Genomic DNA, 15,941 nt, shown 5'->3' on the forward strand with positions numbered 1-15,941 from the left:
TCCCTTCAATTAAACATTGTCACAATAGATTTGTTTAGTTTATTAGAATACATAGTATTTGGAAACTATAAACTAAACTCAGTAATGTAATTTAATTCAAACAAAACAATATGAAACAATGGAATATGACATACAAAGTATTGGGTGGGAAAGGTAAAAACAAAAAAAGAGTATCAATAAAGGGAAAAAAGTAAAGAATACTTATATCATACATTTTCACCTTAGACGCCTCTGATTTTGGACTGAAACTTAATTCTGATTATGGCAGTAGGCCGAGTATGGCAATAGTCATGTAAACACTTTACTCTGCTTATCTTAAGGTCAAAATGGAAGTAAGCATACGTCGACTAAAACACCTGGTTTTCTGAGAAATCTTTCGAAGGACATGTAAATGTGCCAGCACCAGCAGCGCAGGCCTCCTGCTTATGCAGGAGTGCAGTGAATTCAGAGAAACTGAAAGTATGCATTTTAGAAATAGTTTTCGCATACAAACTTTATATATCCAAACTCAGAATCAAATGGGCTTTGCAAAAATAACAAAGAAGTGGTAGAACGTTTATTTTGATTGGCGATTTTCTGCATTTATTTAAGTCCCATGTAAACAGGATTATTAGGGTACATCCTTATTCTTACAAAGCATGTAAACATTTGAAACAAACTATTATATTAATCTGACTATCCACATTAATCATATTATTGTGTGCATGTAAGCATACTCATGTTTCCACTCCACCACATAGTCGCAGGAAGTAGGGGTGCTGAGGGTGGAAGTAGGGGTGCACCCCCGGAAAAATCGGAATAGAAAAAAATATATAGACATTTCTATTGTATTTTTTGACACAATTTCACAAAAGTAGTGAACTGGGCCTTTACTAGTCCTGTATTAGCGGACCGATATAGCAGTTTGTAGCACGGGCAAAAAATAATAATTGAGCAGCCCCCACACAAATGTATTCTCAGCACCCCCCTATCCATTTTTTTTTTACATCTTGTCATTTGTGAGATATTCTTACTAAACTAGCTGATGCAAGCACACTGACAATAATGAGTAAAGCATCTGTCAAATATGTACAGCTGTTGCATTCAACTAGCCTACTTAGGCAATAACTAGTCTAACTAGGCACATACCTTACCTTCTACTATTCTAATTTCTGCTTCTCCAATACAAGTTTACTAATCTTCTCTGCATACAGAGTTTCAGCCTCCTGAAGCAAAGACCATACAAATAATAAATAAAATACATAATAAATCTCAGATTAAAAATTATTACTGGAGTATTATTAGCAGTGCAGTCAAAAAGGCCCAGTGCAGTCAGAAACTAGATTTTCCTGTGTTTTAGATATATTTCCACACTATGAGGTTGGAATAATACTGTGAAATTGTGAAAATTATAATAATAATAATAATAATATGCCATTTAGCAGACGCTTTTATCCAAAGCGACTTACAGTCATTATGATAATGCCCTTGTGGTGTAAGAGCGGTTTGAAAAGGCCGCCTGAAATTTCAGCCTGTTTTGGTGGGATGGAGTTTTGGCCTTCCATGGTGACATCACCATGAAGTAAATTAGTTAATAGACCAATAAGAAAGAGTTCCAAACCTCTCTGCCAATAACAACTAATTTTCAGTTTTCCCGTCCCACTCAGACAACTCCCAGACAGTGTTAGCAAAATTCTTGCTTGAAAAATTGCTCTTTGATAAGAAGCTAGTTTTGTTTCTTTTGACCATTTTAATTGAAAACAATCACAGTAAGGTACTTCATTGTTACCCAGAAATGGTTTGATATTGAGATAAAAATGTCTGCATTGGACCTTTAAAATAATTTAACATATCATGATCAATACTAATACATTTTTCTTAAAGACAGAGTTGGATACCGGTCTACAGAATAAATTCAAGGAGGGAGGCTGAATTATGAATTGAGTTTCAGTAGTTCACCCCAATACCTTTCTCAGCCCTGGAAAGCAGGTAAAAGTAAAATGCTTTCTACATATAGGTCATTTGTATATGCGTGTGGCAGTTGGCTCATGGAGTTTATTCATAAGTTCCCATTAAACTATGCATTGCATACTCAAACAGTGCACACAAGATTAAGCTGTTAGTTTGCAGAGGAATAATGGGGGGTGAGCCCAGTAAATGGGTTATTAAACTTGGTTATTCAAGTAAATCAAGAGGCAACAGCAGATCAAATAACGCCTGAGCCACAACACATTGTAAATATCAGCCCTATCCCATATGTAATCTGAATACAAGTGAATGACCTTATGTGAAAATTCACAACACAGTATTCTAAGATCAGATAAATGCCTGTCATCAGTTTTCATTTAATCGCTTCATAGTCTGGGCATTAAAGCATCTGGAGTCTGAATGCAGGTAGATCAATGAGATACCCAAACTTTGACGTCATGCCCCTAAAACGTCCATATGATTATAAAAAAAAATTGGTGTAGTTAAAAGTATTTGCCACTACTCCATCTTCACAATGTATATGAAAACAAACATAATGGAATTTATCTTGCGCAAGATATTCTGACGTGACAGCCTCTTCTTTTAACCTCACACCACTAAACCCAACAACTACAAAGTGTTACTTTAATGGCATGCCTGAGGATCACATTGATTTAAATCTTTTGTTTCTGTTCCAGAAACATGGTAATAACAATAAAAGGCAAGAGACAAATGTTTATTTTCCTCTTATAATCTTTAAACATGTCCAGTGCCAGGTTTAAAGTGCTTGCTCCAGGGTACCCGTTTTTACAAGCAAATACGAGAATTCATCAGGTCTTTGCTTGCAGGACCCCGTTCTGATGTCCAACTACAGCTGGTTTGTGTCCAGATGGCCAAAAATGTCTGTGAGCTTCCTCTGAAAAATCATAATACACCTCCTACGAAATAACACTCCCCACTTCCTCATGACTTGGTCAAATAGAGCCATAAGTGTCCAAGCTCTTCCTGGTAAATAGTGGGATGAAAAGGAAGTTGTTATTGTGGAGACATTCCTGATTTTATTTAATTTTTTCAATAACGTAAAAAGCTATTATGCGGCTTTATGGTACTGTAACATCAAGAGATATTTTAAGGATATTTATAAATCACCGTACCATGTAGTTCTTCTTCCTTCAAGAAGACTTGTTTTAAATTCCAACACTTGTAAGGAAATGGTCCCACTGTCTGTCTCCTGAGGGGTGTATGATAACGACAGCTCCTTTTCAAAGTCGTGTCCTCCAGTCAAAAAAAATCTACAATAATTATATTGTAAGTTATGCAAATAAGAATTCAAACGCATTCTATAATTTATGTCTTTCTACAGTAACCCTAGCTTAGCGTGTCGGGGAGTTTCCCTGAGTGTGCACTGAGATCCATCAAGACGTTCAGGTCAGGATACGTTTTTGTTGGGACTCATTAACACTCTGATAACTCCTGTAGAAGTAAAAAAGTGTAATATAATAATAAGTAATATTTGGTATAGGCCTACAGCATTATTTTTTATTTTTTTACTTTTCAGTCACTAACTTAATAGAACTGCAGGGGGATACAGTGCAGTGATTTGGTGGTGGCTATTCTACCGCATTGAGAATAACATCTTCAACCCATCAAGGTGGAAATGAAGCTGTCCTGAGAGTCTAATAGGGGTCAGAGCCATAACACTGAATGGACAAATTGCCCTGTCATTCATCTTAAATTATATAAGTTATTTAATTTGAGTTTTAAGTGGGAGGTCTCCACTGCCGATGATCCTTTAATAGAAAATAGTATTTTCTCCATTTAACCTGCACCATGATAAATCATGTGCAGGGATTAAATGAACCCGTTAGAATTTGCTACTATCAAAAATGACATTGTGACCTGGGGGGCCAATTTCTTTATTTGCTTGTCCTCTGATTCATTTGAACAGATATTAAACAATTCTATAAGCCATGAAAAGCTAAATTAAAAGGACACCATCCATACAACGGGATAATTCCCATCAGCAACATGAAGTCTTTATGACCTTTTTTGAGTTTTATTACTATTGTCTTGTAATGCACTGAGGAAAAACACTGCCATAATCAAAGCCCTGAGGTGAAGTTAATACGTAAGTTAATGTCATCTATCATGACGGCTGGGCTGACTTAAATGCTTAAAGCACAGCTACAGCAAAGTATTTAGGGCTCTTATACTACAATTACATAATTACCATGAGGTATTAACTGAACTCAATAATATTGCAAGAGATAATGTAAATAAGCATTATAAATTCATACCATATAAAATAAATGACCACACAATAGCATGAAAATACTGACTGTGCAAATAAAATAATATAAACGCAACATGCAACAATTTCAAAGATTTTACTGAGTTACAGTTCATATAAGGAAATCAGTAAACTGAAATAAATTCATTAGGCCCTAATCTATGAATTTCACATGATTGGGAATACAGATATGCATCTGTTGGTCACAGATATCTTTAAAAAAAGGTAGGGGCGTGGATCAGAAAACCAGTCAGTATCTAGTGTGACCACCATTTGCCTCATGCAGCGTGACACATCTCCTTCGCATAGAGTTAATCAGGCTGTTGATTGTGGCTTGTGGAAGGCGGATGAATGGAACGACAATGGGCCTCAGGATCTCGTCAAGGTCTCTCTGTGCATTCAAATTGCCATAGATAACATGCAATTGTGTTTGTTTTCCGTATTTTATGCCTGCCCATACCATAACCCCACCGCCACCATGGGGCACTCTGTTCACAACGTTGACATCAGCAAACCGCTCGCCCACCCAATGCCATACACGTGGTCTGCGGTTGTGAGGCCTGTTAGATGTACTGCCAAATTCTCTAAAACAACGTTGGTAGCAAAATGAACATTCAATTCTCTGGCAACAGCTCTGGTGGAAATTCCTGCAGTCAGCATGCCAAGTGCACGCTCCCTCAAAACTTGAGACATCTGTGGCATTGTGTTGTGTGACAAAACTGCACATTTTAGAGTGGCCTTTTATTGTCCCCAGCACAAGGTGCACCTCTGTAATGATCATGCTGTTTAATCAGCTTCTTGATATGCCACACCCGTCAGGTGGATGGATTATCTTGGCAAAGGAGAAATGCTCACTAACAGGGATGTTAACAAATTTGTACACAATATTTTTTAGATATAAGCTTTTTGTGAGTATGCAACATTTCTGGGATATTTTATTTCAGCTCAGGAAATTTGGGTCAACACTTTACATGTTGCATTTAGATTTTTGTTTAGTATACTGTCATTATATGATGATTCATTTATGGGGTGATTTAAATGATGTAGATGACTGGGAGGTTCAGAACTACATGATCACTCGCCAAACAGGAAATGACAGCTCACTAAAGTCCCTCACATATGACTCCCTGTTCAAGTAAAAGGTTAACTACAATAAATAAAACATCCAAGTTAGACGATACAGTAAACCCTTAGCCAGGGTGGGCCAGGGTGGGTGGAGGCTTACGCTTCAGCCAAGCAGTAACATACTTTTTACTATGGTTTTTTACCTTATCGGTATTTTGAAAAAGGCGATATCAACATTTTATGTGCCAGTGTTTCTGCATAGTCGGCAGCTTTATCATCCCTGCCAGCTATAATCCCTAATGTGTTGAATGCATGTGTAGCCTAATAATTGCATTTAATCCTATGCATTCACCATTCATTGTTACTAGCACTAGGAGGCGTGAGATGACCAGAAGTACCCACTTACAGCAGATGGATGGCACAACTGAATCGTTTTAGAAGCTATTCTGCATCATTGTATGTCAACATCACTGGGTTGCTTCACTTCAACATGACCTTATTTGAACCTGAGCACTAAGCAGGTATGATGTTGGTTCTCTGTGTCCAAATATGATTCAGGACTTTAAATCAAACCTAGCATAAATCAACTGAAAAATAGAGCAACAAATAGTCTCTATACTTACTCCATAAGGTAACAGTGTTATATCTGGAATAGTAATGAGCGATTAGTGCTTTTTGAGGTCTGTTCGGGTTTAATGCTGTAACACAGAATAAAACCATTTTAAAAAGTCCCATGATGGTAGTGACTGCCCATCACTGCTTATCACTTATTAACCATCATTTCTTCACCGTACTTTACTAAAATATACTACCGGTCAAAAGTTTTAGAACACCTACTCATTCAAGGGTTTTTCTATATTTTTACTATTTTCTACATTGCAGAATAATAGTGAAGACATCAAAACTATGAAATAACACATATGGAATCATGTAGTAACCAAAAGTGTTAAACAAATAAAAATATATTTTATATTTGAGATTCTTCAAATAGCCACCCTTTGCCTTGATCCTCAAAATTCTACAGCTGCACCATTGAGAGTAGCTTGTTATGGCAACAGCTTGGCATCCGACCGCAAGGTGCTACAGAGGGTGGTGCGGACGGCCAAGTACATCACTGGGGCCGAGCTCTCTGCCATCCAGGACCTCTATACCAGGCAGTGTCAGAGGAAGGCCCGGAAAATTCTCAAAGACTCCAGCCACCCAAGCCATAGACTGTTCAATCTGCTACCGCACGGCAAGCGGTACTCTAGCGCCAAGTCTTGGATCAAAAGGCTCCTGAACAGCTTCTACCCCCAAGCCATAAGACTGCTGAAAAGTTAATCAAATGGCTACCCGGACTATTTGCATTTACCCTTTTTTGCACTGACTCTCTTGCACTGACTCTATACACACTCATTGGACTCTACCCACACACTCACACATACTTACGCTGACATTCACATACACAACATACACTCACAAACACAAAACACACACACACATGCATATTGACGCAACACACACACACACACACACTTTTACACATGCTGCTGCTACTCTGTTTATTATCTATCCTGATTGCCTAGTCACTTTTACCCCAACCTACATGTACATATTACCTCAACTACCTCGTACCCCTGCACAATGATTCAGTACCGGTACTCCTCGAAAGTCTACACCTGTTGTATTCGGCAGATGTGACAAACAACATTTGATTTGATCCTGGCAGGTGGTTAATTGTTTTAGATCTATTTTTGCTTTGTGTTTTTGAGACAAGTCAATGTGATATTTTAGAGTTTTTTTCCGATTGCTAACAAGCATTGTTCAATACTGCGGATTCCTATTGTGCCAGTTGATGTGCCCTTCCCTATACATGCCCTAGATAGTCGCCCTTTAGGGTCAGGTCTGATTAGGGAGGTCACAGCTCCACTCTGGATGAAGACGCAGGAGGGTCATGAGGAAAAAATGTGTCTCTATCTGATTGATTATCCTGCGTTTCCAGTGATGTTGGGGCTTCCCTGGTTAACCTCTCATGACCCCACTATTTCATGGCAACAGAGGGCTCTCAAGGGATGGTCTAGTCAGTGCTCGGTGAGGTGTGTAGGTGTTTCCGTAGGGGCAACTACGGTGGAAAGTCCAAACCAGGTTTCCACCATGCACATTCCGCCTAAATATGCCGATTATTCTCTTGCCCTCTGTAAAAAGAAGGCGACTCTATTACCACCCCATTTACAGGGGGATTGTGCGATAAACCTCCAGGTAGGCGCTGCACTTCCCCGAAGTCACGTGTATCCTCTGTCACAGGAGGAGACGGCGGCTATGGAAACATATGTCACCGAATCTCTGAGGCAGGGATACATTCGGCCTTCCACTTCCCCTGTCTCCTTGAGTTTCTTTGTTGTGAAGAAGAAGGATGGTGGCTTATGCCCGTGCATTGACTACCGTGTTCTTAATCAGATAACTGTGAAGTACAGCTATCCACTACCTCTGATTGCTAGAATGACGGAGTCATTGCACGGGGCGCGCTTCTTCACTAAATTGGATCTCAGGAGCGCGTACAACTTGGTGCGTATCCGGGAGGGAGATGAGTGGAAGACAGCATTCAGTACCACCTCTGGGCACTATGAGTACCTCGTCATGCCATACGGGTTGATGAATGCTCCATCAGTCTTCCAATCCTTTGTTGATGAGATTTTCAGGGACCTGCACGGACAGGGTGTAGTGGTGCATATTGATGACATCCTCATATACTCCGCTACACGGGCCGCGCATGTGTCTCTGGTGCGTCAGGTGCTTGGTCGACTGTTGGAGCATGACCTGTTTGTGAAGGCGGAGAAATGTCTGTTCTTCCAAGAGTCCATCTCCTTCCTAGGGCACCGCCTATCTGGGTCTGGTGTGGAGATGGAGATTGACCGCATTTCTGTCTTAGTGGGAAGTACTGGTGGCCCACTTTAGCCAAGGACGTGAGGGTTTATGTTTCCTCCTGCTCGGTGTGCACCCAGTGTAAGGCACCTAGACACCTGCCCAGAGGGAAATTTCAACCCCTACCCGTTCCACAATGGCCATGGTCCCACCTATCGGTGGATTTTGTTACGGACCTTCCCCCCTCACAAGGGAACACCACGATCCTGGTCGTTGTGGATCGGTTTTCTAAGTCCTGCCATCTCATTCCTATGCCAGATCTACCTACGCCCCTACAAACTGCTGAGGCCCTATTTACACACGTCTTCCGGCACTACGGGGTGCCTGAGGTTATTTTATCGGATTGGGGTCCCCAGTTCACCTCAAGGCTCTGGAGGGCGTTCATAGAACGTCTGGGGGTCTCGATCAGCCTGACCTCAGGTTTTCACCCCAAGAGTAATGGGCAGGTGGAGAGAGTTAACCAGGATGTGGGTAGGTTTCTGCGGTCCTATTGCCAGGACCGGCCGGGGGAGTGATCCAAAACTCACTCCGCCACTCATCCACTAACCTTTCTCCCTTTCAGTGTGTGTTAGGTTATCAGCCGGTCCTGGCACCTTGGCATCAGAGCCAGATCGAGGCTCCTGCGGTGGATTAGTGGTTTCGGCGCTCGGAAGAGACCTGGAACGCTGCCCATGTATGCCTGCAGCGGGCCATCAGGCGACAAAAGGCGAGGGCCGACCACCACCACAGTGAGGCCCCGGTGTATGCACCGGGGGACCGGGTCTGGCTCTCGACCCGAAACCTGCCCCTTCGCCTGCCCTGCCGGAAGCTGGGTCGGCAGTTTGTGGGGCCAGTTAAAGTCCTGAGGAGATTGAACGAGGTTTGTTATAGGTTACAGCTTCCTCCTAATTACCGTATTAACCCCTCGTTCCATGTCTCTCCTCAGGCCAGTAGTAGCCGTGCTTCTACACCTGCATTACTAGCTGTTTGGGGTTTTAGGCTGGGTTTCTGTACAGCACTTCGAGATATTAGCTGATGTAAGAAGGGCTATATAAAATAAAATTGATTGATTGATTGATAGCTGGTCCACTTCAGGAGTCTGAGGTACGGGAGGTTCCTCCACCCCCACTGGACATCGAGGGGGCACCGGCGTACTCGGTCCATTCCATCTTGGAATCGAGGCGTCGGGTGGGGGGCCTGCAGTATCTCGTGGAGTGGGAGGGGTACGGTCCGGAGGAACGGTGCTGGGTCCCTAGGAGGGACATCCTCGATCCCTCCATGTTGAGGGATTTCCACCGTAGTCATCAGACTCGCCCTGCTCTGTGTCCTCCTGGCCGTCCCCGAGGTCGGGGTCGGCGCACGGCTGAAGCCGCGCATCAAGGGGGGGTACTGTGGTGAATTCAGCTGAGGCTGCCCCGCCTCCTTGCTCGGGCAGGCTTCGGCATTCGTCGTCACCGGAGTACTAGCTGCTACCGATCCATGTTTCTATGTTTGACTTGTTTTGTCTGTATTGGTCTCACCTGTTTCCCATCATGTTACTATGTCTTCCCTATTTAACCCTCTGGCTCACACTGTGTGTTGTGCGTGTTTGTCCATTTTTGGTTGTCGTATGTGAGCGGGTTTGTTCCTCCCTGCGTGGAGGTATGTTCATTGAGATACCTACGAGTAAAGTAAGTTTTTCGATCAGCTCTGTGTCCTGCGCCTGACTTCGTCCTACCGCATTATACTGACGCCTTGACAGTCAGAGTGGTTTGCAGCCCATCCCGGGATGGTGTCACTTTTCCTCCCCCCTTACTCTCTCTTCCACAACCCCATAGAATAATTATTTTCCTCATAGAGGTGGAAAGTTTATGACCACCATCCACATGATCAAATGTCACTCTGTCACGCCCTGACCTAGAGAACTCTTGTTGGTTGGGTCAGGGTGTGAGTTCAGTTTTGAGATCTATGTTATTGTATTTCTATGTTGGATCTAGTATTTGTATTTCTATGTTTGGCCGGGTGTGATTCCCAATCAGAGGCAGCTGTTGCTCGTTGTCTCTGATTGGGGATCATACTTAAGTAGCCTGATTGCCTACCTTAGTTGTGGGATCTTGGTTGTGTTCCTGTTAGGCTTGTTGTAAGTATAGCCCATAGGACTTCATGTTACGTTGCTTTTGTTGTTTTGTCAAGTGTTTATCTTCATTAATAAATATGTACGCATACCACACCGCACCTTGGTCTGACCCGTCTCTCAACGATCGTGACACACTCTTGGATGCAATTAATGCAGGATGCCTGGATATTTACATTTACATTTACGTCATTTAGCAGACGCTCTTATCCAGAGCGACTTACAAATTGGTGCATTCACCTTATAGCCAGTGGGATAACCACTTTACAATGTTGGGGTAAGGGGGGGGGTAGAAGGATTACTTTATCCTATCCCAGGTATTCCTTAAAGAGGTGGGGTTTCAAATGTCTCCGGAATGTGGTGAGTGACTCCGCTGTCCTGGCGTTGTGAGGGAGCTTGTTCCACCATTGGGGTGCCAGAGCAGCGAACAGTTTTGACTGGGCTGAGCGGGAACTATGCTTCCGCAGAGGTAGGGGAGCCAGCAGGCCAGAGGTGGATAAACGCAATGCCCTCGTTTGGGTGTAGGGACTGATCAGAGCCTGAAGGTACGGAGGTGCCGTTCCCCTCACAGCTCCGTAGGCAAGCACCATGGTCTTGTAGCAGATGCGAGCTTCAACTGGAAGCCAGTGGAGTGTGCGGAGGAGCGGGTGACGTGAGAGAACTTGGGAAGATTGAACACCAGATGGGCTGCGGCATTCTGGATGAGTTGTAGGGGTTTAATGGCACAGGCAGGGAGCCCAGCCAACAGCGAGTTGCAGTAATCCAGATGACAAGAGCCTGGATTAGGACCTGTGCCGCTTCCTGTGTAAGGCAGGGTCGTACTCTCCGAATGTTGTAGAGCATGAACCTATAGGATCGGGTCACCGCTCTGCAGAAGATTGCCAGGGATGGATCAGGCATGCAAAGAGATTCTTTCCCAGGTGTATTGCGCGAGAGGCCATACGGTGTGATGTGGACGAGAACTTGTGGCCCAATGCAGCAGACAGGGTTGACTAGCATTGTTATATATCTGTTTCATTTGGACAATTTGCTATGCATATTCATAGTGTGTATACACTTTTTGTTTGTTTCACAGTACTGGAATTATTTATTTTTGTGTCTTTTGGAATTATTCTGCAAAATGCAAAATACAGTGTAATTTGCAAAAATACAATAAATTGTTTTGAAGCATATTGCAGCCTTTCTGCTTTATTTCTTTACATATCTTGCAGGACATTCTATACAGTACAGGTTTGCCACTCTTCTTTTGTAAAAATGACTGTTGGTTCATCTATAAAAATGTGATATTAAAGACAAATTGACACATTTTCAAGTGGTAGCTGTTCTTAAGAGTTTTGTAGGTCATGATACTATGAATGACAAAGTGTGCATGTCGTGAGAGACTGTAAGCTTTCATTTGGTAGAGACATGTATGATGTGCCAATGCTTTAATATTATATTTTTATAGATGAACCAACAGTCATTTTTACAAAAGAAGAGTTGCATGTTGTTTTGATAACTGTATTTAGAGTTCTGCACATGTATCCGCAGTTTTGAACAATGCTTGTTAGCGATAAAAAAAAAACTATAATTGGACGTCTGTTTGTTTGATGGACTTTGGCTTTAAATGTTGCAGGCAAGAAGAGCAAGTCTATTCACATGGTACACCTGTGAGATCCATTCAACAGTTGGAGACTGTCATGGGAAATCTGAGCATCAGTCCAAGCAAAGCACACATTGACACTTCATTAATACAGACCTGTAAGTCATCATCTACTATCATAGTGTAAAGTCAGATTGAAACCAGACACTACATTCTATAGAGTATCTCTACATTTGAGTCCAACGTTTTTCTGACAGGATAAGTATTTTCATGTAAATATTCTAAAATCTGCATTATTCTTGTTTTTATTTACGCAAAAGAGGTGTGTTTCCATCAAACTGACTTGTTGCAGATATAAAGCTATGCGTCATGACGTGATGCACTTAAAAAGCACTAGTTGTATATTTTTTATCTCTGTTGATGGTTTTTGGACAAAGTCTGCGATAAACACCAAATGTGCCCACTCTAGTCTCTAGCTAACAGCTCACAGATACAGTGAGGAGGGTACATGATGGTTATTTTGTCAATATTTGCACATAAAAGCGTTTTGAGCGCAATTGTCGCATAATCTATTTCACCAACAAAGAAATGATCCCACCTTTTCTAGTGCATTTTGTTTTGTCGACATCTGGAAAGTTTACTAACAAATTTGCTGTTTCCATCAGGTTACATTTTTTGTACTCTCATAAACAGTCTGGATGAAAACCTGGTTACTGTGTTTATATTGTGGAATACTCTTCAATTTAGCATTTGGGAACCCACAGGGATGCACATGTGTGTTATAGCCCAGGACTTACACACCTGATTCAACTAGGTACATCAGGGATGCTGGTGTCGGGCAAAAACTTAAATGCCGAGCCATGTAAGGTTCCCAGGACTAGGATTGAAGAACACTAGTTGAAAGTCCATTCCTGTACTCTGGTTGATGAAGTGTGGCAGAAGGAGACAAGTCTGAGACTGCTGCAGCTAGTAGAGCTTCCTATGCTGGACAATCTGTTTTTAAGGCAGAGAGGCCGCTCTTTCCCCTTTTATGGCACAGATGGACCAAGACACCAGCAACTACCTGGAGCATGAGACAGAGGGCCTTCAAGGACTCACAGTGTGTAGTGTGATTTATCATCGGTCTTAATTGAATATCTGATATGAATATTTCTACCATAATTGAAGATCTCATACAAGCCTACAGAGTACAATATTCCTGGTGGTGAGGGACTGGGGACAACAGTTTTTTCAGTGACACAAAATGATAGATTTTCTTCTGTTGAAGGGAGGATGATTGGCTTACAGCAGCATTGGTCTGTCTGGAGTTCCTGTCTGAGCAGCAGGTGGTGGAGGTGAACCCTGAGCTGCCCAGGTGTCCAGACGCTGTGGGTGTTGGCTAGGGCCAGCCTCATTGCTCAGGCAAACAGTAATGCAAACTGATGCTGTATGAAGCACTGGTGAATACTACGGCCAGCCCGACCGCTGGAGCTATGACCACTTCATATGACTTAGGTCATGATTGGCACGTTTTCTATCACAAGCAATGTGGAATGCTGCATTAAAGGGGCAATCTGTGGTTGCTACATACATTTATTTTTTATTAATTATATGTAGCCATTTATTCTTGAAGAATATTACTTATCAATGCGTCATGAGCTTAGTTCATCAGAACGCAAAATATAAGCTTGTTTTACGCCATTGTTTGTAAACAATGTAGTTGTAAACAAACACTGTATAGCTTCAAAACATGGTTAAAACTATAATTTTGATCTCACGGATGGTCAGTCCTTTCATTCATAGTCCCGTCTACGAATTTGAAAGTGGTTACATTTCTCCAGACCCACCCCTAAGCTGTTTACCCAAAACTGTGGTGGTGTGACTGCTTTGTTGTTGTTTAAATCGAAGATTTAACATGTGCTTCTTTTTTCAGTGAATGCAGTTTGATAAAGCTCTGGAGGCATTGCAGTTGTGTTTGAAGCAACTGCACCATCGTAAGTGAAGTGGGAGGAGCTGTGCACATTAATGTGCTTCATGTCTATGGCTGCAGACCCACTGGAAATCAAGTTGGACGACTATTTGATCAGTTGGACGACTATTTGACTATTTGATTTGTTCCGGACGACTATGTGATCACGCTCTCCGTAGCCGATGTGAGTAAGACTTTTAAGCAAGTCAACATTCACAAGGCCGCTGGGCCAGACGGATTACCAGGGCGTGTACTCCGAGCATGTGCTGACCAACTGGCAAGTGTCTTCACTGACATTTTCAACATGTCCCTGACCGAGTCTGTAATACCAACATGTTTCAAGCAGACCACCATAGTCCCCGTGCCCAAGAACTCTAAGATAACCTGCCTAAATGACTACCGACCCGTGGCACTGACGTCTGTAGCCATGAAGTGCTTTGAAAGACTGGTCATGGCTCACATCAACAGCATAATCCCAGAAACCCTAGACCCACTCCAATTTGCATACCGCCCCAACAGATCCACAGATGATGCAATCTCTATCGCACTCCACACTGCCCTTTCCCACCTGGACAAGAGGAACACCTACGTGAGAATGCTATTCATTGACTACAGCTCAGCATTCAACACCATAGTGCCCTCTAAGCTCATCACTAAGCTAAGGATACTGGGACTAAACACCTCCCTCTGCAACTGGATCCTGGACTTCCTGACGGGCCGCCCCCAGGTGGTAAGGGTAGGTAACAACACATCTGCCACACTGATCCTCAACACGGGGGCCCCTCAGGGGTGCGTGCTCAGTCCCCTCCTGTACTCTCTGTTCACCCATGACTGCATGGCCAGGCACGACTCCAACACCATCATTAAGTTTGCCGACGACACAACAGTGGTAGGCCTGATCACCGACAACGATGAGACAGCCTATAGGGGAGGAGGTCAGAGATCTGGCCGTGTGGTGCCAGGACAACAACCTCTCCCTCAACGTGACCAAGACAAAGGAGATGATTGTGGACTACAGGAAAAAAAGAGGACTGAGCACGCCCCCATTCTCATCGACGGGGCTGTAGTGGAACAGGTTGAGAGCTTCAAGTTCCTTGGTGTCCACATCACCAACGAACTATCATGGTCCAAGCACACCAAGACAGTCGTGAAGAGGGCACGACAAAGCCTATTCCCCCTCAGGAGACTAAAAAGATTTGGCATGGGTCCTCAGATCCTCAAAAAATTCTACAGCTGCACCATCGAGAGCATCCTGACTGGTTGCATCACCGCCTGGTATGGCAACTGCTTGGCCTCTGACCGCAAGGCACTACAGAGGGTAGTGCGTACGGCCCAGTACATCACTGGGGCAAAGCTCCCTGCCATCCAAGACCTCTATACCAGGCGGTGTCAGAGGAAGGCCCTCAAAATTGTCAAAGACTCCAGCCACCCTAGTCATAGACTGTTCTCTCTGCTACCGCACGGCAAGCGGTACCGGAGTGCCAAGTCTAGGTCCAAAAGACTTCTCAACAGCTTCTACCCACAAGCCATAAGACTCCTGAACAGCTAATCATGGCTACCCGGACTATTTGCACTGCCCCCCCACCCCATCCTTTTTACGCTGCTGCTACTCTGTTAAGTATTTATGCATAGTCACTTTAACTCTACCCACATGTACATATTACCTCAACTACCTCAACTAGCCGGTGCCCCCCGAAAATTGACTCTGCACCGTTACCCCCCTGTATATATAGCCTCCCTACTGTCACTTTATTTTACTTCTGCTCTTTGTTTTTCTCAACACTTTTTTTTGTTGTTGTTTTATTCTTACTTTTTTTGTTTAAAATAAACGCACTGTTGGTTAAGGGCTGTAAGTAAGCATTTCACTGTAATGTCTGCACTTGTTGTATTCGGCGCATGTGACCAATAAAATTTGATTTGATTTGATTTGATTTGGACAAAGAGGTGAGACCGGAAGGCTAATGCACATGGGTCAGGGTCAGTTACTGTTATGGGACAATTATTTCTGTATGGAGTCAGAGCATTCTAATTCAGATCTTGATTAACCAGAATATATTCTGTTTCAAATTATGTTGGAATTACTATAGTCATTATATGGTCTCATTTTCAGATTGAG

Source organism: Coregonus clupeaformis, unplaced genomic scaffold, assembly GCF_020615455.1.
Source record: "Coregonus clupeaformis isolate EN_2021a unplaced genomic scaffold, ASM2061545v1 scaf0491, whole genome shotgun sequence".
Classification (NCBI taxonomy): Eukaryota; Metazoa; Chordata; class Actinopteri; order Salmoniformes; family Salmonidae; genus Coregonus; species Coregonus clupeaformis.